The sequence below is a fragment of the Pezoporus wallicus genome, unplaced genomic scaffold, assembly GCF_028554395.1.
Source record: "Pezoporus wallicus isolate ANWC-B61680 ecotype Strahan unplaced genomic scaffold, APGP_CSIRO_Pwel_v1 scaffold_2584, whole genome shotgun sequence".
Taxonomy (NCBI): domain Eukaryota; kingdom Metazoa; phylum Chordata; class Aves; order Psittaciformes; family Psittacidae; genus Pezoporus; species Pezoporus wallicus.
In genome coordinates, this window is record NW_026642851.1 from 10,977,247 (window position 1) to 11,004,623 (window position 27,377).

General features: G+C 38.6%; 1 protein-coding gene across 2 annotated transcripts in view; it reads right to left on the minus strand.

Annotated features, from left to right (window-relative positions):
• MPP7 (MAGUK p55 scaffold protein 7) overlaps positions 1-20,103 on the minus strand; it is a 154,725-nt gene extending 134,622 nt beyond the window's left edge. For both annotated transcript variants that reach the window (XM_057432898.1, XM_057432897.1), the window contains exon 1: positions 20,026-20,103. The gene's annotated coding sequence lies outside the window, so the exon portion shown is untranslated. The remainder of the gene's footprint in view (positions 1-20,025) is intronic.
• Positions 20,104-27,377: the final 7,274 nt, after the last annotated feature.

The window sequence follows — 27,377 nt, forward strand, 5'->3', positions numbered from 1 at the left end:
ATACCTGACAACAATTTTAGTGATATTCCTTTGAATTTGGGTGTGAAGAAATAGTTTTCCACAGTCTTCATACAAAACCTACATACATTATCCTGACTAATCATCATCAACACCTACATGGTTTATTAGCTGAATAGACCAGAGCTTTCTGAAACATTGCACAAATCTTTGCCACTACAGCTTACAGTAACTGGCAGCAGGTATTTGCCACCACCAAACAGACCACAGCAAGAGGGCACTACGCTTGGATTGCAGGAAAACCAGCACTACCAGCTCAGCTGTATAACCTCAAAGACCTTCTAAGCTCACTGATATTTGGCAGGCCATGGATGCAAAACTAGCTTAGTGGAAAGAGTGGAAAGAGAAATACAGTTAATCTGAAACATAAGAAGGCAGAATTTCTGTAACCTGCTGCTAAACAATACACAGATATTTCAAGCCTTGTTTTGTGTAAACCCCTCAGTCTCCACAGCTCTCCTTGCACTAGAAAGCAGAACCTCAACAAACTGAATGAAAACAATGCCAACTTTTTCTTTTGCAGATCCTCCCCCCCCCCCCCCCTTTCCAGCAGAGAATTCACAAATCAGCCTAACACCACAGGGATAGGAAGCTCTAGAAGCAGATTTGTTTATGTGCCATGAAGGTACTGTCTTAGTTGTCAGTACACAACATGCTCCCCACTTTCAAGAAACTGTATGTCTTTTTTTTAAAAGACCAGATCAGAAAAAACAAGTCACCGGCAATCAGCAAAAAGAAAGTCACATGTAAAGTTATGAAAGGACCAAGAAAAACAAGGTGAAACTTGCCGTCTTATTAATCTGCAGTAAGGCGCTGGAAGGATGCCAAGTTAGTTAATCCAAGTACACAAACAAGTTAATGATGACCTGAGGGAGCAACACTGGATTTACACATCGAAGGAAACACCACACAGGAAGATGTTGAGAAACTGCATGTATTTCAGAGCTCTAATACTATTATTTCAAAAGCTTTTTAATTCACCCGATGGAACCATGTAATGAACACAGAAGCAGAACCTCCCCCACGAATCCTGCTGCAGTCCCCATTCCAATCACAGGATGGGAATTCACAACAGAAACTTCGAAGTCGTAAGACTAAGTAGTACCCTGGTTATAAGTGCTTTTGGAATACCCTACCATGAACCTTTTAAGGACCCAAAATGGCTTATTGTGTTCAGCAAGTTCACATGATCTAAACAAGAAATAAATTTTTAAATTATCAGAGTGTAATGAAGAGACAAAATCATGACCTGCTTCAAGTTTCCACTCAACCTAGAATTTCCGTATTTTGATATCAGAGAGCAGAAACCCAAGTTCTCTAAAAAGGAAGGAAAAGATACTTGCTCACTCCTCACTTTAAAGAGGCATATGAAAATATTTTGATTCCCAGTAAATTTCTGATGTTAAGTAAGAAGCTTGTCAGCCTGAGAGGAGTGAAATTATCCACTTCTGAAAATATTTTCAAGCTTAACAGTGAAAGAAAAAAAAAGGTATTACTTCCAGTTTCATAAGTAGAGAGCAGAGAGATCAGTTTACAACTCAAAGACAGGATCAGACTACTTATATAAACATGGGACAGAGAAGTCTACAAATCCCAAATGCACTGATAGACAATACCCAAAATAACTGGGTTGCGTGTTACATCTTCCCTAAAGCACCATTTAAAATAATTCTCTAAAGTCATGGCAAATAAGGACTAACATCTTGCTACCTTGCCCCAGAAAAGAAATTAAATATAGTATTTTCCAGTTATCAGAATATACCTGACATGAATAGAATCACTGTGTGCCTTTTTGCTGCCAACTTCAACCACATTCATACGCTCCGCTGCAATTTTATCTCATTTTGAAATTACAGCAGAATTGAAGCACAACTGAATCCAGTACTAGTAGTTGATTTGTCACAAACAAGGTGCCCCCCCTCTCTAAGGCAACCTTTCTGCAGAATCAGGAAGTTCAGAATGCAGCTGCAAAAAAAGATGCCTATATTATACTGAGGACAGGCTACTCAGTAACAATATGATGGCTTTATTGTAGGACAATCTGAAGTACCCTCAAAACCAAATACTCATTTTACATGCTGAACAGTCATCCTTATATAATAGATCCAAATATTAATTATTCAACAGGAGTCTCTCCTCTCGCTGCTATTACAGGCATTTAAATACTCCTTGGCTCAATAAGTCTTTAACACACAGGCATATTCCATTATCTTGAGGGCTACAATTTTCCTTAGTACCCTAGAAACAGCTGTCCCAATCTCCTGTATTTCACCTAATTCAGGTAACGACATAACAAGCTTTGCTTTAACAGTTGACAGAAGCATCACAAAATATTCTGCTGAGATCTTCAAAAGGGCAATCATCCCATCAGCCTTCTTTACAATTTCTAAATGTTTTCCTCTATGTAGTTATATTTGGTTGTATAAAGCGACTCAGCTGTCGTTTGGGACAAGTTAATATTTCACAATCAGGGGTGTAATTGACATGTAGAATTAAAATTTCTTTTAACAAAGTATTATTTTAGAGAGTTTAAGACACTCACACTGTCTGTTTAGGCAGCGCCCATTAGCCACCATCAAGTCTGAACCACAACTAATGAAACAACCATTACCAGTCTTTCCTGAGCACTGTCCCAATTCCCAGAACAGGGTGTGTACAGTAGGAAGATCTGAGCAAAACCTTGTCATCACCTTGCACACTACAGCTGCCTCTTCAGTCCTACTAGGACAAACTGAAACCAAGGGATAGCAGACTCGTCCATTCCATGTCAACTGTGGAAATGTTTTCTCTTAATCATTCTTATACTACTTCTATGTGACACTATATGGAAAAGGAGGGTAAGAGAAGTAAACACCTGGGAAGTACCCAATTTCTAGTTTAATATAAAATTATAGATGTTTAGAACTATTTTTAGTCAGTTATGTTAGGCTTCTATTAATCCAGAATGCATCTGCAATGCCACTACTCTTAGTTTTGCTGCTTTCTGATCTACCTGTAAATAACACATACACAGCCTGAAAGTTAGCTTTATGCCCTTAACATGAAAGCAAGCCACTGATAATCTAAAACTGTTAGATTACCCAAGCCCACTAACCCACATTCTTCCATCGCTAGCAAAAGCCTGACACCACCTTGCCACTCTCCAGCCAACTTCATATAAGGGACAAAAATAATACCTAAAAAAACCCCCAAGCCCTTCAACACTTAGCCAGAGTCAAGCCCCATATAGAGAGAACCCTACCTTCAGAAAAGCCAGAAAGGAATATCTAATATACTCTGAAGATAACACGCCAAAAAATATTACTTCTTCCCCCAGCAACCAGCAGCACAGCATTCATTTGACTCAGAGTGACTCGGGACTATCACTGGCAATACCAATATATTTGTAAAGTTCCTGGCTGAGCTCATTTTTTTGTTTCGACTCTTTCCAGTATCTTGTGAAAATAAGTGCTATAAGTTATGCCAAGCTTAAAGCATTTTTCTGCATTGTACTTGGTACTGCAAATTCTCATAAACAGCAAATAAATCATTTCCTATTAATTTCCTTCCACCATTTGTAATTATCTTTCACATCTTCCTGCAAGCACCTCTTTTTCCAAATAAAAAATTAGTTTCTTTACTTCTTTTTCCTCTTTTAACGGGGAAGCCATTTCATATTTCTTATGTTCCCTCTTTTCATTACAGTGGCTAAGTATCCTAGGAGATTTAGAATTACACCAGTCCCAAAAAGCAGCAAATGTCCAAGCATTCACAAAATTTTGGGAAGAAATAATTTTGCCCAGGATATTACAAACAGGCTGTGGGTTTTTCTGTTTCCTTTGTGTCTCTACAGAAGGTCCGGAACTTCCCAGGATTTCAGCATATACATAAGGAGTCAGGGCCCATACACAATAACTGGGTCACAAAATTCAACATCCATCATCACATCACATGACTTGTTCTGGGGGATGGAACAGGGACACATGCTCTACTTCTGATTACAAAATGCTACATGTCTTTTGTCTTTCTTGATTAGGGAATTAGCTTCACCACCCTACTGCAGAGTTACCTTCCTGGTCTAACATTTTTAAGCCAAGCTATTTCTTGCCATCCAAACCTCAAAACTGGGCCTTTTTCTTCATAGTACAATTTTAAAAGCTGCTTTCATAGCAATATATGTTAAAAGAAAGCAATGTTTGCAAAGCCTAACGCATGCATATACACAACATTTTTCTATGCTTATCCCAGATAAAAGCGAAACAATCTTTTACAGCAGGATGAGAGAAAGCGTAGCTGTGCCAAGAACAGTAACTCCAAACTGCATATGAAAGTAGTCACAGTCAGAAAAACCATAATGTGAACAACATACAAGTTGTCATAATCAGTCATCAGCTATGAAATAAACATAATAATATTTTGATATTATATTTCAGCATAGATGTGCAAGTCTGTTTTCGCTGGCAGGTCTGTTGAACATGGCAAAGAAAATGAGAAATCCCCACCTGCAGCTTGTGAACATTCTAGAATGCAACAACCAAGATGATTTATTACAAAAAGCTATCTTCCCAGAGCACTTTTTATTCATGGAATAACAAGGAAATTGTTATTTTGAAACAAAGTAAGTTTTGACACACATAATACCTAACTAACTTAAAACCCTAGGGCTACCATTTGATACTTTCTGTAAAATGTTTTTGCTAGAGAAGATTTCATTTTCCTGTTAGGAAAGAAGGAGTTAACAAGTTCACACATTAAACCACTACTCTCCATCACATAATAAAGTCTTCCAAATTCAACACCTCCTTAAGCTAATCATTATAAATTACACACTGGAATCACTTCTTAATTGATCTAGAAATAAATACAATATTGATGAAAGTGCTAAGAAACACACTTAAGACAGAAACTATCTAATGGAAAACAGAGAAAAACAAGAGAGAAAGAATTCAGAATGCTCATTAAAATGAAAAATGCCTTCTGTGATTACTCAATGGGAAGCTGAATACAACTATTCACTAGAATTAGCAAATTAAGTTTGCCTTCTTTTCTCCGAATTCTATTAATACACAGACATCATGATGCAAAAGTCTGCACATGCACTTATATCCATTTTAACTTCGGTTTGAACGGAAACACCTCATCTTTGCAAATCTATTTGCAGAGGCACAGAAACATGACTAATCTGCCTTTCTCTAGATGCATCTTCCTTCATCTGTCCTACACACTTACTTATGTTAAATTTGTGACCAATTCCTACATAAATAAAAAATAATAAAAAAAAGAACCAGATTATTGTTTATATGACTGCTAAAATACAAATTGGAAAACTCATGACTTTTGTTCATGTTCCTTGGACCTTATATAGCTTCTAGTAGGATTATAGCCTCACATATTTTCTTCACACCTGATCAACTTGACTGTTTGAAAAGAGGAATTTAATTTAGATTTGGGAGTTGTATTGCTAAAGTAATTACATTTTACATAAGAAAACATTCACATTCTTAAGCCCTTAGCATCTGTAATACTGCAGCCTCTGACTTCAGATCCTGCAAGTACGAAAAACTTCTTGTTCCAGGCTAACAAACTACAACGTGCTCACCTTTGAAAAGCTAGAAGTGTTTTAACTATGAAATTAAGGTACATACCCTAAAAGTAACAGTGCAACATTACTTGTAATCCAAATACCTGTGATCTCCAAGTGCTTAGAAAGCAACCATCCAGCTATGTGACAACTCTGGGACCCCTATATAACACAGATGCTTTGGAAAGATGTAGAGGTCTTCCCTCAGCACTCCACTGTAGAACACAAGGCCACCATTAAGCTGGAGTCAAGCTTGCCTTCTGGTTTAAGAACACTACCTGCCTTGCCTTCATCAAGGTCTTTTGACATGTAGAAAGGGTGAAAGAAAAAATAAGGACTATCAAAAGAAATGCATTCAGTTTACTTACATCTCAGGAACACATGCCTCAGAGCAGTATGAGGGAAAGCTTCAAGACATACATATGAAGATTTAAGGCAGTCATTAAGGGCTGACTAGAGGTGTATCCCTACACATCAGTATATTGTTGGTGAGTTAGTAACAGGCAGGATAGACAATGAAAGGACTTTGAAGGGAAGTCTGGTACCTTGTATATAACTCTGTAAGAAAGAGGAATGCTGCAGAAGAAACAAGAATTACATGGTACAAGCAACAGCCTTGCAAAATCTTTGCAGCAAGATTGTGTTGCAAAGAGAAGCATTACTAGATGCTATGTATTACAAGGAGAAGAATATTGCAGTATTTGACAAAGGAGATTATGCGATCCAAAGTCTTTTCAATGTTTAAATCTGTATGAAAGAATATATCTTATAGCTATTATTACAGGATTTGAAATGACTAAGACTTACATATAGCCTTGATATGATGCTGAATTTGGAAAACATTTTCCTGTTTATGAGCTCAAGTGAGACACAGAATAATAGCATCATTCACAGAAAATCAAGAAAGAATTTAAGAGGAATTTTAGAAATGTTGATAAAATTACGGTATGAATTGTATTATTCAAGAAAGAAAGTAATGTGCTTTTTACAATTACAAGTTAAGAGTTTCCAGTTATTTACTTGAAAACTTCCCAATGCAATTTATCAATAGCATTTTTTATTAAAGTTGACAATATATATTCAGACGTTGCAACCAATGACAAATGTACTTTATGTTTTTGTAATCGATATAATCACAGTTTTGGTGACTGACTGTATGTCCGAAGAATTAATTTGAAGCAAGACAGCAATGTAGAAAAACCAGTCTTGCACAATGTGCATTGAAAACATATAAAAATGTGAAAGTTAGTGTTGACCCAGGAAAACAAGGCACAAATAAATCAGCCTAACTTGAACTTAATTTTGTGCACAAAATAATCATCATCATCTTTTTAGCTTCTTACTGAACTCTACAATATGGTTAGTAAAAAACAAGGGATTTTATTTCCCTCAAATCAAACTAGAACTCATTACCTTCTCATCTTTTTCTGTATCCCAACATATCAACTAATACAATACTTTCATCTGCTATTGTCTCTAGTAAGTGAGCAACTGGAAAAAAAAAAAAATAGGAAAAGGAAGCCCTTCCATTAAACCAATCTTAAAATACAAACTTGTCTAGAATGATCTATTTCAATTAAAAAAATAGTATTAGTGCTGTTACTTTCAAGGAATGATTTATTAGGCAGAATGCCTCTGTAGCTTCTAAGTTTGGACTGACATCTGAACTATGCAGAAGTAAATCAAATTGAAGTAAGCCTAGTTTTCAATGAAAGCAAGAAAGGTACCTCTATAATCACAAATTTGGGAAAGACAGATCTCTTCTACTCCACTGATTCCAATGAAAGCAATACACATTCACAAGAACTTCTAAAACAATGTTCTGTTAACTAAAATCACCAGCTCTCTAACTCCTATTCTGATACTTTCAAGAGTTTTTCATTATCCTTATCTACAGTTCAATACCTTCATCTCTTAAGTAACACAATTGGCTCTCCCCCATCATCTCAGTTCTCCACAGACAACATCCTCCACAACCAACCTGTTAGAGGACCTGTCATGTTAATCACATTTCTCAGTGCAAGGCAAACACCACCCAACTTCTTTACTACCCTTTGGGTCTCTTAGCTCTTGACAACCATCAGCTCCTCCTTTCCCATCCAATGAGCTGCACGCCACACATTTTGAGCAGCAACACAGAAGATTCCTTTCCCCAGTAATCTCCTTGCCTAGATTCTGGTAAGGGTACTGTCATCTCCTTCGCCCCACACTTTTTTCTTCCCATTAGAAACAGAACAGTGCTTAGACGGTCCTTTATCTACCACTCTTCAGAGAAATTCAGTTAGACACCAGAGCAGATTCCCACCCCCCCAAGCTATTTTTCAGTCTTAAAGAAAACACATTATTTTGAAACAATATTCTGAAAAGACAGCTATGATGTTAGAAAACCAGTTATGCACCTATACCATTACCCTACATTGCCTATAGCAGTAGCATTCACGGAACAGATGTTCACTGCTTTTAGTAGTTCCAATGCTGTCCAAAAGCAGTACTCAACTCAGCAAACTCAGTAATGTTCACTGGTTGAAGCAGCAAGAAATTTTTGTTTTACCTTTTTACTGCAGCACACCAGAACAAATGATTGTTGGCTATGTAACATAAGCCTTAGCCTAATGTTCATCGTTATGGCTGCTATTCTTCAGCTGGCAAACTCTAGAGGAATACCAATAAGCTGCACAACTGTGTTAAAACTGATTTAAACACAAATGAGAATCAGCCAACATGCAGAGAAATTACAAGCTTCTGGAAAAAAAACACTTATCTTCCAGCAAAAAAAGTGATGTTCGAGTGTGTTTCAGGTTATTAGTTAGAAGCATCTGAACTGAATGTCAGTAAATACCAGCCCATGAAAGAAGATTTTACTAAAAGGCATGTGCTAACATTATAATATTGCTTTCTGACTTCTAAATAAAACTGAAGTAGAATACCTCCACTTGAAATATTTAATTAGGCAGGAAATCTAAGTCTCATATCTAATTTTCTTTCACCAAAACCTCTTTATCCTCAGCATCACAGTAATTTCATTTACTCTTAACAGGTGCTGTTTGAATTCAGTGCCAAAGAGAGGATAGGACATAAGCATAATATTATATTTGGAAACATGAGTTAAATTTGGCAGAAGCTAACGTGCTGAAGTATCTAAGACACTGCACATGTGCTCCTTGTGCTGAACTGTGCCAGCTATGAAAACTAAACCACTTTAAGGTAAGATGTCTTGCAGATTAGATGTATGGTCTGCACTTACCTCATATTCCAGACAAGACAGGGCACAAAACCAAATCCCACAGTGGTCCTCCATGTATGCATATTTTCCTTGGGCTTTACAGCCAATCCCAAAAGGGTGCAATCATACCAATATTCAACATATTTTTCATTATTGCTACATTATAGCACTCTGTATCTAAAGAAGTCATTGAGGTGTGAAGGCAACCACAGGCCCACACTGTGAAACCCTGCAGATCAGCACCCTGTAGCTAAAAGCAACGGTTAATATGATTATTTTCATTGTTTCATTCAACAAAGTCTTTCACAATTTTTTTTCCACTTTTAAGGTAACTCACTCGCAAAGAGCCAAAGTTGGCTAAATTTCATTCTTTTATAACTTGGCCCAGGAAGAAGGACAAATTTTAAGGGCTGTCACACAGGAAGCAAGCAATATGGAAATATGCACAGCAAGTTTATTTTTTTTTCTAATACTTTGGAAGTTTAACAGCCAATAAAGTTTACCAACTAGGCTATCCCCTTCTAAGATCTCCCATTTTCTGTAATATTGCCTTCTTCATCTGGAGAAGGCATTTTTTTGCGCAAGTGTTATGCCGTCACTTAGGAACAAAAGAGATTTGCAAGTATATTCATAGTTGGGTCTCCCAGCATAGCCTGCATACACAGAAATTATCTTTTATTTGTTTAAAATTAGCTTTAAATTCCCTTTTGTTGATGGATGTAAGACAGTAGGCAAGAAGTCTGAATCTGCAGCCTAGTGGTTAGGTCACTTATCTAAACATGAATGACTGGGTTATGACACTCTTGTAAGAAGAGGAAAATGTGGGCTTGAGATCCATCAGGTTGAGAAGGATATTGAATCAAGGACTAATAAGCTAATTAGCTGCTAGTCTGCTATGTGCAAGATAGGTATAAAAAGCATCTTCACAAGAGAAAACTGCAGAAAGTGGTACGGAATTTATTTTCTGATTAATATAAGGGTTATATAAATGTCTAAGGTACACCCTGATTTCCTACTGACCAGTTTCATTGCATCTGCGCTCCACATTACAGATTTCGAATTCCAGCCAGGAAAACAGAACCTCACCAGCATATAGTCCTTCAGTGCCTGCCTCTATACTTTCTTAGCCAGGAGCCCAGTCTTCATGAGCTGTGGTGTTGAACATTAGAAGGCTTAAGTTCTTTCTTAAACCTGGGATATAAAACCTTTCACTGCATTTTAAACAGTGTCAAATGTTTGTTCTATTTTTTCCCCAACACAACTACCTTTAGGATTTTAACTATGAAGAAAGTAGGTCTGGTCTTCCCACTGAAGCTTTTTCAAACTTTTTTTTTTTTAATTTTGTAGTTAAATTCTGCAAAATGTAGCCACCTTTTACATTTCATTAATAACTGGATACATCTTTGAAGAGTACTTTGATTTATCAAGAGCCTTAGAAGTAGAGAGTATCTATCAATATTAGTCAGAAAAATATTTACACATAACTCAATTTTTTTTATTCCTTGTAATAGGCCTGACTTATCTTTGATCACGGATTTTTGCAGTATCTTATTAAAAATGCACAAAGAATTTGTCTGTGCACAGATCAGCCACAAAATACTGATGTGAACACTTAACAGCCTGGGGGCGGGGGGGGGAACTAACAAAAAGAACACAAAGTGGAACACACACACTTAAAGCAATCAAACATCTGCCTGCCTTTCAACACCACTTTCATAGGACTGCCTGTATTCATGACTTAGAGGCTATACTGCAACTCCCTACTCTTTGAACAAATTTGCACAGTGCTCAGCGTTTAAACCACAAAATTTTCTATCTTCATGTTTCTGATGGTGTACTGCAATAACAAGGAAGCTACTATTCACTTCTTTTATCAGCAGTAGTACAAAGAATAAGACACACCCTTCTCAGGGAACTGGAAAAACCTGCTGTGTGAAAGCAGAAGTCTCCAAGTACCCAAACCTCCAGTTTGCTCTACCTTTCAACCAAAGATCTGAAGGCAGCAAGGACTGCAAGGACTTGGTCTTAGCCTAGCAAAAGTAAAGCTGAGCTGAAAAGCAAGGACTGTGCATAAACACACAGAGATAACTAAAATAATAATAATAAAACTATTTAAAAGGGCAATCTTGGCACAAGAACTGGTTATTACCAACTGATGGTGAATAAACTTAGGTTGAACATTAAAAGCAGCTTCCTCATATTTAGGGCGATTTAGCTTTGGAGCAGGCTTTTCATTACAGTGAGGAGAAAAGGCCCAGCTGCTTTTAAGACAGCACTCCATATGTCTATGACTGTATGACATAAAGCCTGCAAGAGCATGAAAATAAACTTGATGAATAGGGAGGTCCTTTCCCATCCTGCATTCCTAAGAGAACAATAACTGTCAAACAAATAACATCATTCTGATACAACGCTAAGATACAACCATCTGTCAAGTAATACTCAAGAATTATACTAATATCTGGTTTTGCTTTCTGTGGTATCACAGCAGGACAAACTTTGCCAAGAATAAACTTCACAGAATATCTCTTCACAAAACATCTTAGATCCGTAACCTCACTTCTCATATCATACTAAAAATGTTGTCCCTCTGCAAGACCTGCAGAAAGCACACCTCTGATACTGTATTCACTCCTTAATCTGAAAGATCTCATCTTATTTGGTTTCCATACAACTAGGCATACTATCATCTGCACCCCTAGCATTCTGCACACATGTAGCAGATCATCTTACCTGAAACAGTATTACATCTAACATGCTCAACAGGGCTTTTTATTTGCTACAGTCGTTACTATATCCTGCTCTGGCAGGATGATTCAAAACTGGCTGTCAACCGCTTTGCTACTGAAAGGTTCAAATTGCCACTTTTACCCATGTATCATCATTAACCAGAAAAACTGCAGCAACCATGATGGTGTAAGACAATTGGTTAGGCACAATCAGCCCACAGAAATAACATGTTCTATTAGAGTAAGCTTTACAGTTTGAAAGAGCAGACAGGCACACCAGCCCTTCAACTTGCTTGACATCTAAAGATATATATACCAAAATATGCAAGCTTGTCTAATAAAGACTATTACCTGCCCCTACAAGTCTTTCAGGCTAGGAGACTGTTTAACAGGTACAGGCCTGGCTAGGGGGGATCTTTATATCTTTGTTTTACTATTGCAATGTATCTGAAATTGAAGGCAAGCTGAAAAATATTTTTGGCTGACAGACTCCCCCTGCTTATATGCAAAGTCCCTGATCACACCAAGCATTCTACTGTTCCCTTTTAAAGGTTCATATGGAAATGCCACAGCTGAGTGAACTGTAAAAGAGGGGAAAGTATGAACTCTGATCAGGAATTGTACATCAAAGGCAAGCCAAACAAAACCATTTGCTACTTCTCATAACACAAGCTCAGGCCACTCAAGAAAATTACCTGGCAGTGTGACAGAGCAAACTATAGGAATTTTTTTTTTTACCTATCCAATACCTGGTTAAGTTGTAATAGCCAAAATACAATTATTCAAATAAGTACTTAAAGCATATTTTGAGAACAGGTTCTTTGGCTGCTCTCAAACAAATAGACCAGACACAGTCTGTCAAAGACAAAAGTTGATACTGATCTTTGTCAACAGCTAGACTGCTAAACAAAGGCTGCTTTGCAGCTGTTACTCCCTTTTCCAACACATCCTCACGTTGTCACATCTGAAGAAAGTATAACAGCTTTTACATTCTCATCAGCAGACCTGCTGCATATAATTTTTCCTCAATTAACATACAACTTCACTGTAAATTTAGAATTCAAAGGCACTTCCTTTTTTCAGTTGATTTCCCCTCTTCCTAACCCTTACAAAACAATGTTAAACACATAGAAAAGTTCTGCACAAGAATAAAACCTGTGTCTGAGCAGTAAAATTCATGTAACTTAATCTCAACCTGCGTTTTCTTAGCTTTATTCTCTTAGCAAAGCACAGAGCATGGTAGCTGTGAGAAAGTATTACAATCCATTTTCAGTCAGTTTCTATCACACTATACTTTCCTACTATTTTAGCTCATCTGCTTATACTAGAATACCAATGCTTTTTTAAACTTGTCATCAAAATAGCATGCACTTTTATTCTCTGTGAGAGCCTGCAGATCTGATTTATAGCATATTCCAGACATATGACTGCATAATTCAGACAAGTTTAAAAAAAGTATGCTGAAAGGAGATACTTCCCGCTAGCCCTGCTAAGCGCAAGAGGACAGATTTTACTTGACCTACCCTACTAATCTCAGCAAGTTGGTCCTTAGCAACAGATGCAAAGCTCAAATGACCACTTTCAAACCCTTGTTGCAACTCCACCTCCAGCCTTTGATCATTTTTCATCTGGAGGTGACAAATGGATTTCTGCTCCTCAGCCTATGTAACAGCCTCCTCATAATCCACCAGCTGATCTCTCTAGTACCAGGAAGCGGGATTACTCATCTCACCTTTACCTGCTTTTCTCCCCATCACATACAGAAAGGGATATATTGGATACAAAAGAGATAAATTTTGGTTATTTTAACTGCTTACAGACAGATTATTTGACTATAGTATTACATATCAAATTACAAAACGACAAGAATACATGCATTAACATTCAAATTGTGACATTCAGCAGTCTGACACAAAAGTAACTAAACCACAGGATGACATCTACTTGAACTGGTTTTAATTCCTCTAACTACAAAATTGTAAACACACAAACTGCTTGAAGTTTAATTAACTTTTGCACAAACTTAAACTGGAATAAAGCTAGAAAGTATATCACAAATGGTCTTTAACATAAGCATTAAAAAAGGCAAATTGCATTCTTCAGAAACACTGTAAACACTGCAAAGCAAACAAAAGTTGTCTATACAAAACTGACTTTGAGTGATCAGAAAACATGCAGACCTTAAGAATTGCACCCATCTCAAAATACACTTGCTTTCTGTCTTCTACTTCTTCCAAGCTGCACCCACAGACAATTTACAGAATTCCCTATTAGATATTCCAATTACTCTCCTACGCTCACCCCTGGCTGGTTTCCAAGCAGCCTGAATAATTTTGCTATGCCACTGCAATGACAGCAAAGGAATCCTGGGTCCCAAGCAGCACAGGGTTGGGTTTGTTGTTTTTTTTTTTAGTATATTATTTTGAAACAATACTTTTTAAAATACTGTCCTGGAAATATAATGGGGGCAATTGCTGTACACAGTCTGGATCACAAGTGTAGTTGCTTATGCCAAGTGTTAGGCTCATGAAGTCACACAAGCTTACAGGTTTCACTAGATTTTTTTTTTGCTTCATTTTCATTTAGTTCCATGTTTTAGAAATACATGGGACATTCTGGCAGCTGGTACAATCACAAGGCAAGTCATAAGCCAAAGACTCTCATGACAAAATGTCAAATTAGCAACCCTATAATGAGATACCAGCAACAGAGAAAGAAATTGGCCTCATCTGGACTGCCAGAACACAGCCTGGTTGAGCTACATGGAGCAAGGTCTCAGCATCCAGTCAGGAACTATGACAAGAAGTCTAAGCCAGCCTGACCATACTATTTTCAGTATTGTCTAATAAAGAAAAGAAAAAGCAGAACACACGCTATGCCCCATGACAATGCAACTTACTGACCTAGACAGTGGTATACTGCGACATTAATACATACACTAAAGCTGGAACCAGTTTCTTACTTGGAGATCAGAGCTGTTCAGTTGTTAAGATTGTACCATCCCTCTCTTAGTTACAAGATTCCTATAGGATCCAGAAGAACAGATGAGCTTTTCCTTTAGCTTTACTTTTTCCAGGGGTACAGAACTACTATATTTACTATATTCCCTTCCAACAGAAGTTCAGGAAGAAATTTTCCTAAAAGGTGCTGACTCTACTAAAAGAATAGCAAGTACCTGACATTTTCCTTTCTTCACCTCATTATTCTTTTTGCTTTTTTCTCTCCTTAGCACAAGAAAGGTTCACTGCCAAAGGAGGTGGATACCTCATTACTGAGAGAGGTTTGCTGCAACAATTAGCTACAACTCAAATGTTTCTCTTGGTAACAGCTGTAGACACATCCACAAACACATTCAATCTCCTATCAGTGAGGGCTGTCTTGCACTTGAGTACATACACAATGAAATAATTTTTATATATATTAAATGCGCATATTACTTTATGCATAAAAACATCCAACCTCCAGGGAAAAAAAAACAAAACAAAACAATCCAAAACAAAACATTACAAAGAAGAAGAAATTCGTAGGTTCCCATGTGTATGTAATTTCTACTTGCTAAATCTGGAAGTGGCTTTGCAATAATGTAAACACTGGGTTTTGGATTACCTTTCGTATTGCAGTCTACATCCAGCAAAGAAAATACAACATAGTAAAAAAACATCACAACATCTGATAAAAGATGACCAGACATGAGCCCTTCCATTGGGCTGTGGCATATTCTTAGTTCACCAGGGAAGCAAGCCATGTGTCCTGTCACATATGCCTATATCAAAACTCATTGGTGTAGTCACACATTCAAGTGGGGAGATAACATTTTTGAGTACTCAAGAACGAGTTTTGGAGAAAAAAAGGTCCTACAATTACTAATACAGAACAGTATATTACATGTAAGGTCTCTAAAAAGTGTTCCAAGACTTACAGAGAAATCCATTTATACTGGAGGCAGTAAAAAAGAGATACAGAGGAAGAGAACACAATTTCCACTACCCAGAAGATATAAAGCAGCAATAGCAGCAAGGTGGAATGAAAAGCCCTGCTAGAAAGAAGAAAAGGGTAATGGTATGTTTTTAATTCATGTTGGATGGCTAACACATAAGTTTTAAGGCCACCAGTAACTGGAGGGCACCAGAGGAAAGTTTAGCCCTTTGCTTACTGTCCTCTCAAATGTACACCTAAATAAAAGGAAAACAAAACTTTGAATTTGACCAGCCAGTGAAAAAGCAGCAGCCCACTGCAAAAAAAGGGATGAAGACATCTGGCTTCCACAGTAAGGGCACTGGTCTTGCAGACTGGGAGGCAGGAGCCTCAGAAGAGTGCTGGAATCCTGCAAAGTGCAGCAGCTCTGACCACATCCTCTGCATGCACCGGGTAAAGCACATACTCTTCATTTTTATCCTAATGATGAGGGACGTTATGAGCTGGTAACTAGCAGCTATACAAACATTTAGCCTTAAGTACCACAAATACAAGATGAGATTTGCTTTTGGACAACCAAGGATAACTTATTACTTAGATCTTCACAATGTGGGCAAATAAAAGACATCTCAATTAACACACGTAGCTGCCCTGACACACTAGAAACAGTTAATACAAACACAGTGAACAGCCATAGAAGGGCCAATTACTCAAATGAACACTTTGCTACCCCTACAGCCTGTTGGTCTCGGACCATATTAATACGCAGGCCATGTTTTATTTTCAGAAATCTGAAGATACTCCATTCATATAATCAAGAAAGTGTTTTTACTTCCTGAAGTATCACCACCAGCTCAACTTGACTGTGAAAATGAACAATGCACCTGCTGGCACTACATGTCATTCCCAAGACTTTTACTTGGAATGACAGCAGGTTTACTTTAATAAACTGCAGTGTTTTGATAAGTAATGCATGTGTCTATTGAACTGATATTTAAATATTAATGCTATATCCAAGCTAGATGAAAGCACTGGAGAAGACAGAATAAGTGATTTAATAAGATGGGACATAAAATTCCCTCATATAAGTTAGCAGCATGTAAAAAGGTGGGTTCAGTCCTTGGATAAAACAGCCAGAATGCCTCCCATTTACTGGCAAATTTAATTGCTATCACCCATGTGAAGAGGAAACCACTACTCAGAACTCATTAAATAGCTGAAAGTCTGGGGAGTAAAATGGAAATTTGACACTAATGAAGTAGCATTTACTCAACTGTCATCGATTACCTTGTCCACCTACACAACAAAGTTACTGAATTAAGCACTCTGTTACAGCTACTGTCTATCTCTATTCGTAGAGCAGTAAAAACAGTATTTAACTAAAACCTACTTCCCTACTGGATGCTTTGATTCTGATTAAAATGAAAAAAAAAAAAAAAACAAACAAAACCAACTAATACAGTCTTTGGTCTGCTGAGCCAGAAGTGAACCACTGGTAAAGAGTTAACTCCGTTGATGGGTTGAGACTACCCATTTTCCTGTTACACAGAGAACATAACAACCAGCATCTACTTTTCTCACTTAAGGTGATGATAATCAACCAGTAATGATTTGGTTCACTCACACTCCACTCCCCATCTCTTCTCCAAATATGAAAGATAGCATTTTGCAAAGTTTCTGAAGTTTCCTTGGTATTCTATGACTTACTAAACATAATTAACAAATCAGCCAGGTCCTACAGTGAGAAAAGGTTATTGAGTTTGCAAACCTTTCCTAAAAGATACCACCTAAGACTCCTGTGCTGCATGGAAGGTGTGGGTCTGTTTCTTTCCAGAATTCTAATATTTGTCATATTCATGTCTGTAGATTACATTTTAAATCAGGTATCTAGGAGGGGAGGGTAAGAATGTGTTACAACTGTGCTATAACATGCTTCTGTACATAAAATATTTAAACTCTTCCTCTACAGCCATGGCAGCTACAGATTCTTCCTTTTAGCCATATTTCTATAACAGTTTCCAACACCCTTCTATCCTACCCGAGCCTTTTTTCCTTTTGAAATTAAGGTATTTAACAGTCTTCATTTATCACTGTAAACAAGTTCAATAAAAAGCCCTAACTAGAAGGAATGTTAATTATCTTAAGTAATAAGCGCGTATTTATCATGAAATCAGGAGTTAATTAATATTGCATACAGCACATAGTGTTAGAAAACATTTTTCATAGCTTCTAGAAAACAAAAGGCATTTACAGCTGGCACAATAAAGTTCTCAACTTTTTTCCAATTGTCAAACTGTTCCTATGACCCCATTTCCTCCAGTCACTGCCTTGCAAATCCTTCCCTTCGTGGCACTTGCAGCAGAACTTTCCAGATCTAACTGCCCAGGAAGATATTTTTCACCACTCTTGCAGTCCTGAAATCTGCTATTTTCAGTCGCAATTTCTCCTTCAGTCTGGGTGTTAGCATGCCCACCATCCACTAGTAGTTATCTTACAGGAGGAATGAACAGAGGGAAAGTACGACAGTATTCAACCATCCACATTTGCTAGCTGTAGCCATTGGTTCTAAACAAAGGACAACATCCATCTTTTCTACACTCCTTCCAAAAATATCTTTGCTGGATGACTTCTATCTTGCCTCAATACTCAGCTGCTGCACATGATTTTCACTCTCGCTTTAGATTTCTTGAAGCTGGATAGTCTTCCCTGAGAAGCACCCAGGGTGTCTCACCTGACCTGCTCCAGGTCTCGCGACCCAGGCACATGACTTCTACAGCAGTCAGATGAGGAACCAAAGGCACCACTCAGCACTTACCTCAAAGCATGCCATTCACAGTTTTATCCCCTGAGGTTCGTTTGCCATTTTGATACCCTTGCTCAGATTGGTTGCGGCAGCTGGAAGGTGGTCCAAGTAACTGTATCGTATTTCAAACACACTACAAGCTTTTGAAGCAAGGAGTGGCACACTGCAGCTCTGTCAGGGCAGTTTATGACTTGCTGGCCCATAGTACTTGTAGTGTCTTCCTAATACCAAGACAAAATTTCTAGCATGTATAATTTTGATGCTGAAGAACAGATCGGATCTTTGGAGAAGTAACTAGTCTCTTAATAAGAAACCTACAACAGCTCTGTGGTAGAAACTGGATGTTCCTTTCCCCATACAAAATTAAATGTTAGAACTTAAGTTGGCAGGACTGAAGTTACAGGTTACCCACATATGTACTGGAGATAACACAGACTGAATCAATTAACCTCGGAGATCAGGCAGCTTTCAGGGTCTCTAGGATCCACAGATGGCAAAGGGAGCAACAGGGAAGCTAGGACAGGGTGTGCCCTGGGCAAGGCAGCTAACAAAGAGCTGCTGTTTGTCCCGATGGGAGCAGCAGTAACTGTGCCTGGGGCTGGTGGGAGGAAGAGCATTAGGGGAGGAGCAAGGATTTTTAGATATGACTTAGAGAATAGCGATTTCGTATCCTCATTAGACTTTAGCAAGGGAGCACGCTGCTCCCTCAGAAGTTGGTTTTAGTCACTTCCCCAGTACTGCTAGTCTAAAGATGATGCAGCTTCAACTTTCCCCTTTTTACAATGCAATACTAACACAAAAGTTAACTGTGTTCACATCTTCCCAATGACCCAGATTGCAATGAGATAATTAACTGCTCATGAACAGCCATTCATTGAAAATCTCTATCCCAGAATCCATTAAGCTATTGAAAACCTTCATTACTGTATCTGTCAAACCTCTGAAAAGAAATTTAAAACTGTTTCCTTAGATCAGTTCTCTTTTTGCAACTCCTCTGGGCAGTGGATTAAACAAAAAAAAAAAAAAAGGCTTTCTATGAGCTGAACTTGTAAGGTGTTTAACACAAAAACCCCTCTCCATCTGCCAGTTGAAGCTTCTGATTTGACAACATGTAATGTGTGAAATCATTATATTCCACTCTATAATCGGCAACATCAAGTCCGTTTCTTAAGACGGCATTCATAGCGCATTATGTGCGCAACAGCAGCTCTGCATTTCATATCTGAAATGACATTGCTCCTTTTGAAACAACTTCATTTGCTGGAGCCAAGCTCGGTCTACCACACAATATATTACAAATGTAATAAAGATTTCCTATGCTCTTTACATAAATGGATGTGTAGATTTCCAAGTTCTGAGACTTAATTATTAGTTCTGAACCAGTTTTACTCTACTTTACTTTTAACTTCAACTTGTTATACAACTAATAGTGCAGTGTGTTTTGTAGTCAATCATCAGCTGTTGGCTGTATTACCAATACCCACTTTCTTTTTCAAAACTTATACCATCATACATAATGAAATAGCATAAGAAAATATAGTCATTCCTGACTCAAAAAAACAGAGACTGCCTTTACAAGACAATAAAGCAACACACAATTAACAATAATCAGACCATATAGCAATACAAGGGTGTTTCACAGCTTCATTTAATAATACTAAGTGTTATAAAAAATTTTTTTTGGTCTTTCATACTAACCCACACATTATTTGGGACTGCTGAAAAAAAGCAACAGCCTAGTCCAGTGGGCAAAAGAGTAATCATAAGGAAACCATACCTGAATGGCCACGTTTACTTCAACAGGCACGCAGGATGCATTTTCCAGACTGTGGAGCTGAGAATCTATGAAGCCTGCAAGAAGAAAGGCTAATAATAGCATGCTGCCAGTGCTAGTCAGAGTCAGAAATATTATGTACTTTCATGTTTATATTCTAAATGTTAGGAGTGTGGTTTAAGTAGTTAACTTCCCAACCACTGCTCTGCTATGAAGCTCTGCATAAATAAAAAAAAAAGTCAGAAGAGATTTAAGCCAGGGGGAGAGGGGATTTCAAGTTACACACTTGGTTCTGCCTCCATGCTGGTCCTAGACAAATTGGTCTTAAAGCAGTAATTAAGCAAAATTATTATTTCAAAATGGTTACAGATAGCATTTATCTAAAGTAGAAATATCCGTAAGACTTCACAGAAATATAATCACATTTTATATGCAAACAACATGCAAGTTCTGGTACAAAGCATTAGGTGTAAGCTTTCTCCCATTGTACTTAATGGGTCCACTTTGAAAAACCTTTTAAGCACTTATGATTTCATGCTTGCAGTAAAGATTCTCATTTCTTTGCTTCATGGTAGCTAATCACTCTGCTTTGCAAAGTCAGCAATAACCATAAAACCATTACTAGCTGTATGCATTTCCACTCAGCAAATGTCTCTTTCAACACTCCACCTGGCACTGTGCATTGCCTGCTCCTTGTATAAACTGGAAACACTTCATGTCTCCTCTTGACAATAAACTGCAGGAGCACAAATGGTGCAGCAGACCACAGAATGCAGGCAGGGAACAGAAACACGGCAGCCCCATTACATGCGTGGCAAGCACCCAACAGAAAGCCAAAACACAGTTGAAAACATCAATATGGACCTAGTCTTTCTATGTTTGTATGTCACCTTCTCTTCTGCACCTGCAAAATACTACATTCACATCTCCAGTTTCATAGTTCTATAGCACAGTTTGTAGTTCAAGTTTATTGATTGCTTCAATGATTAAATACTGATGTCATTGAAGACGTATACAATGAAATCATTTCAGGAGCTTTTGGTTGCAGGCTGTTTACATCACTGGCTATACTTCACACAGTTTAAGAACTAAGTAAGCTTGTATTTTTGTTCTTTGAAACTAGCGAAACCCTGTCAAGGTTATTTAGGTTTTGTTTTCTTCTATTAAAATATTAGATACTTCAAGGGGCTACTCTGGATTTTAACTTGATCTGTTATTTCACGTATGTAATGTAAGAACAGCAATAGTGAGATCACATTAGCCTTCATGGCTGAATAGAAAAGTGACAAAACCCAAGATATGGGTCACAGTAACAAGATGTGATCCCAAGAGATTAAATATACTTAAACCCTTTCATTATTTGCAACCCATCTTTTCTCCAGAGCTAACAACTGGGAGAATAAGGTTGGTTCTACCCATGATTCATAATGTAGGTTAATAAACCATTTTCAGGACAAAACTAGTCTGCTTAATGCTGTTGCTTGAGAACATATGGAATCTGTTAGCCTTCCAAAGTGGGAGGAAAATTCAAGTTGTTTTCTTTGGTAGCTAAGCATAACAAGCATAGGTATTCAAAAACACCAGTTTTGTGCATCTTCAGACATGTACTAGTTTTGTTTTGTGCTGGTTTTCCTCTAAGTGCAAGGCTGCTAGCTGAAATAAAGACCACGTCAATGTACTGCTATCAATTATCTCCGTCTTCAAAAACTCAGTTGTCAAAGAATTTACCAAATACCTCGTGGTAAAGCTCAAAATGGTTCTGTAAAATATGCAGATGTGGAGTCAGAGCTGTTCTCTGTCTCAATCCTGCCATGCAGTCAGCATGAACTGGGGCAGAGCTAGTGAACTGAACTGTCACAGGATGCTAGGGGTATTGCACTGTAAAGTGCTTGCTCCTTGTCTCCACTTTCGTACTACAGGGGAAAGCACTGTATTGGATATCACTGTGTGATATAAACACCCATGATCCGCTCAAAGGTATAAATGAACTTTGTTAATAGACCTGTCTCTTTTCCTGAATGAAAAAGAAAACAGGGGCAATCAGGATCAAAACTTTTCAAGAGATGGGGTCACTTGAAGGAAGAGTATATACACCACAGGTTGGGGTTAAACTGAATTACCGCAACTATGTGGGAAGCTTTTGTGACTCCCACACATTATTCACGTAGCTCTAGACAGTGAAACTTGCTAATTCACCACAACAATTTTCCAAAATATACTCTAGAAGACAACTAACAGACACTCTGCAAGCAGTAAGACTGGATTTTCTCCCTGCTTTCACTTATTATCATAGCAAGTTCTACAGTAAACCTTAACACAGAAGAATCAGTTTAGAAGGAACATGCTACTGAACTATTTTATGTAGATCCCCTCGCTCCTTTTCATATGCTAGAGATAAATGAAAGGCTCACAGATGCCCACGGACTTGCCACATAAAAAGGGGATATTTGGCACAGAAAAGGAGAACTAAGGCTGGGGTTTCAGTGAAAAAAAACATTACAACATCATAAGAACATTTGGGAGTTGCAGCAGATTCCAACAACGTTTTCGTGAGAAGCACAGTACTCCAAACAGGGCACTCGGGGAAGCACGGGAAGTTGCCACTTACAAAACATACTTGTGACCATTTCCTATCAGGAGTTGGGATGTCCTACGAATGTTAACAAAAATGTAAATAAGCATCCAAAGTAATTGTACATTCATCAGCCTGCTTTATCCATACCTGGTATTGACTTTTATACTATACTCTTAGTAACTTGCAGCTCTGTCTCCTGCCTAACTTAAAATCTAAATTCAAAACGGCATACTACTACACAGAAAACACTTTAAAACAGACAAAAATGCCGTACTAGCTCAGGTCCCAGATCCATCTAACACAATATCCCATGTCTCATAAGGACTGCTAATAGGTGCCTGAAGAAGAGAACAAGAACAGAGTAAACATACCGCAGTCTTTCCTTGATGCACTTTGCCAGTTGACAGCAATCTGCAGCTCTGGGATTTCCTATGTCTTCTCTTAAGTGTACACATAAAAACACATTCACATTTAAGGCCCAAAGCTATTCTGAGTCTGACATAATTTAAATCAACTTTTCACTGTTTCGGTTACCACTTTAATCCTTTCCATTTCAATGAACAAACAGGCACACTTGAAACTGATGAGTCTCATTCATTCATCCCAGTGCTCGAAGAGATTAAATCCCAAAACCTAAATTAACTGCCGTTTTAAAACAGCTTTTAGAAGCTAGATGCAATCACCCATTCTGAATAAAGAAAAAAAAACTCCTTATTCAATCCAAACACTGATATCTAGCAAAATTCGAATGTTAATTCTAAGTGAGATTAAAGATTTGAACATCCACATGAAGTAGAGCAAACAATACTTTCAGTAAGTGAATAAGCTAGCTGTAAAGATCTTTTTGTAAATATAGCCAAGATGTAAACATTCCTCTGCAAGAGGGACCTGAAGGATGATGACAATACCTTATACCAAAATTTTAATTGCTATATTATAAAATGAACACCTACAAAAGACAGGTTTGACAGAAAAAAACATGCCTCGTTACAATGAGGCTCTTGACCTAAGTAAACTTAAAATAAGAACTCTAAACCTCATCCAAAAAACTTAACTGTAAAAAACAAATGCTGAATTCAAATACTGAAGATAATCATGAGGTCTAAAGATGCTAATCACCACTGTCCAGACTACACAGCCTCCTTCAAAACGAAGGACTCTGAAAATCACTGGAAACTACTGCCCCTGAAGTTATTCCAGTCTATTTAGAGCAACTAAAAGGCAAAGATGTGCCAAGCTGTTCGAGAAATCAAGTCAGAAAAAAACCTCTGGAAATGCAGAAAGGTGGTTTGTTATAAATGCGCATTAAATAAAGCAAAGCCCGGGATGCAGAGGTGAAAGCACAGAAGTAGCATGCAAAGGCACCTACTGCTCTTGCAAGCTCTTACATAAAATATCATCATTTACGTTCCTCGCCTCCAACACGCCAAATTAATAGTGCTGTTTATTGCTCAACGCAGACTAAACGCAGGCATTAACGATATCAGCAGGAAGCTGTTTTCAGAGGTGAATTAAGTTATTCTCAGCCAATTCACAGAAACACCTCACGGTACTGATAACCTATAAATTAAAGTTTACAGGTCTCCCGAGTCCGACCGCGTACTCTGATATCATTGACTGCTCCAGTCACATCCATTACTCGCTATTAAAGAGCTCTGCTCACCTCCTCCCGACAGCCCGGCAGGGTTTAAAAGCGAGGCACAGCCGAGAACCATCCGTGACCGAGCTCTCCTCGCCCCGCAACCTCTCCGCACCGAGGTGGATGTCACCGCGGTGCCCGCTGAGCGGGGGGGTGTCTCCGTTCCAGGCCTGCCCCCGCGGGCGAGGGTCGAAACCCCCCTCACGGTTCCGCCGCCGCCGCCCCCTCAGCCCGAGGGCAGCCCCCGCCCGGCGGTACCCACCCGTCGGCGCCTCGCACGTGCCACCCTCCTCACTCACACTCACACACACACACACACACACACACACACACACACACACACACACACCCCTGGGGCCGAGCGCCCACAGCCCACCACCTGCCTCATCACCTCACTCGCCAGCCAGCCCCCTTCCCTCCACACCGCCAGCGCGGTCCCACCGGCACAGCGCAGCCCCATCGCACCTCTCAGAGCCCCCCGCCCTGGCTCTGGTGGAACGTGGAGAGATGAACAGGGCTTGGGGGCTATCAAACGCAGCGGTGGCTTCCCCAGAAGTCTGCAGTCCTACCTGGGTGTGAAATGAAGAGACTTGACTCATTCAGTGAATCTATGCTTAACAGGTTTATTTTTCATATAACAAAACATGCCGAGGATTCTTCCAGTCTTTTCCAAGAAGGGGAATACACTGGTATTATAAATACATATGTTTGCAACAGCAGTGCTGTCTAATGTCCACAGAAACCAACATTTAGTGCAGAGGGCAGTCAGCTTGCAAGAGTGCAGCCCTCGTCTATACCAGGCTGTACTCATACAGTTGTTGGCTAATCTCAGAATACATCTTTACAGGTGGTTTTGGACAGCTTTCATCTTCCCGTACTTTGTGGGGATTTTCTGCATCGTCTTCAAGTAACATTTCGAGAGAAGTGTTTGACAGTGCCAAAAGTTCATTGAGACACATAAGCAGTTCTAAAGGACTATCAGTTTCTTCCAATTTTTCTCTCATTTCTTGGGGCAGGTCATTTATTACTAGGCAAATGTAGCTGTGTAGTATATGACGCAGCTAATCTCGTTTGACCTTCTCTGACATTTGTTCCTATTCAATTTAGAATTGTGGTTTTTTGGCACACTGCAGGATTACATGGTTTTATTATGTTGTCAATCATTTTTGGTTTAGATCAGCAAATCATTAACAATTACTTCCTTTTTACCCATATCTTCAAAGACTTGGGATGTGATCCTTCCTTTTGTGATCCGTCAGCAGCTAAAGCATTCCTGAAAGGAAACTGGTTGAACATATGTGGTTTTTTTTAGGATAAATTATCTCAAAGGCAGTAGAGTGATTACAGTGCCTAGAGGTGCTAGACACCTCAAAATGTAGCCCAGTTTCTGGATGAATACATATTTTTGTGGGCTTCTTTTGAGATCATATTTCAAGTATTTATCTCACTTTCCTTTTAAATAAATCTTTCACAAGATTAAACAAATGCCAAGCCAATAATTTTCTTCTTTTTATGCTGAGTACCACCCAAGGACTTTTTCATATCTTCAGACTTAACCTCATTTGGAAAATTAATAAAAATAAACCAGTTCTGAGTTCTGATACTTTATATGCAAACTTTCATCTGTGTCTGGGCTGTTGTAGCAGAAACTTAAATTCCTCAGGATGAAAGTGCTGACAGACACTAAGCAACAAAACTCCAAAACAAGGCTTCCAGCCAGAAAATTGAATTGCCATTGTACCCATCCACATATTACCCTTATTTTTCCTATTGTAGGGTCTGGCAAGAGTATGTTGAGCCCTACATTGGTTTTGAAAAAGAGCTTATTCTCCACAAACCCAGAACGAAGTAACTCCTGTAAACTGAACACTCCCACGTGGTAGCAAATGAGATGAAACTAAGGAGAGAATGAAGAGCTTTCATGGGTCACTGCTTTTTCTAAACCCAAGGGAGACAACCATATCCAGAAGACATTCTCCAGCATGACTTTGGTTAAGAGCTAAGCATCCCAAAATCATTAAATCAGCTCAAGTCTGAAAATCTAAGAGACAAACTAGCAAAAGATGGCTATGGGTTTAAATTTAGGCAGGTTAAATGCCCTTCTCCCTTTAATTTTCTCCCACGAGTTTCTCTGGTAGAAAAGGGCAGGAAGAAATAAGACACACTAGTCCCCAAAACACTGTAGACTTGACTGGTATTGCTGAGAGAATGCCTTCTGCTTTGCTGACATGGTTGGAAATCTGCAAAAACTGCATCCCATATCACTTTCGGGGAATGCAGCAGTAGAAAGACATCTCGGGTGGTACCACATCTGCGGAGCACTGTGGACGCACAGTATCTTCCTGGTTGCCTCTAAAGATCTAGCTGATCACAAGGTGTTGGCACGTCTCTCTTCGGTTGCTAAGTTGTTGTTACAAGGCAGCTAAAACATATTAAATACTTTCCTAAAATTATTTTTCCATGCAGGCAATTGCTGTATCTGGCACAAAGATGTTACATGATCATTAATGGGAAGTTCAACTGAGCCAGTTTCTCTTCAAAATGTGTCCAGCCCTACAGGACAATCTGAGAATTCCTGTTTAAATATGTTTAGCTGTGCGTGTGCAGAAGCTGCTTTGGTGTGCTTCACCTCCTGGCACTGCTGCTTTTGTCGTGCATACCTGAGATTCTTGCATAATAACAGAGCAATCTCAGGTGTCTTCCACTCTGTTCAGAGCATTGAGCTGTGTTCTCCGGATTTTGGCACGCAGCTTGGATCACGTTACATTTACAAAAGAGTTTACCAGACACTTATTTAGAAAATTTCCTAGCGAATAGCGATTTTTTTTTTAATATATTTGAATGGGTTCCAAAATACTTACACAGCTGCCTCCAGTCAAGTTTTTTATTTCCTTGATTTTAGTCTGATAAGAGTACAATCAATATTATCAGTTTTTTTCTGTCTCAAATTCCAGCATTGTTGGTGCAAGTGAAATAAATAGTTGTAGGCATCTTTTATTTTCCAGAGGCATTGTAAATGCTTGCTAGATTTTTGTGTTACTGTTTCATCTTTATAGAATTCCAGCAGACAGGCTTGTGGCTAGCACAAAGGACCGGCTGAATGGAACTGGAACCAGCAAAAAAATCTGTTTCAGTCATTGC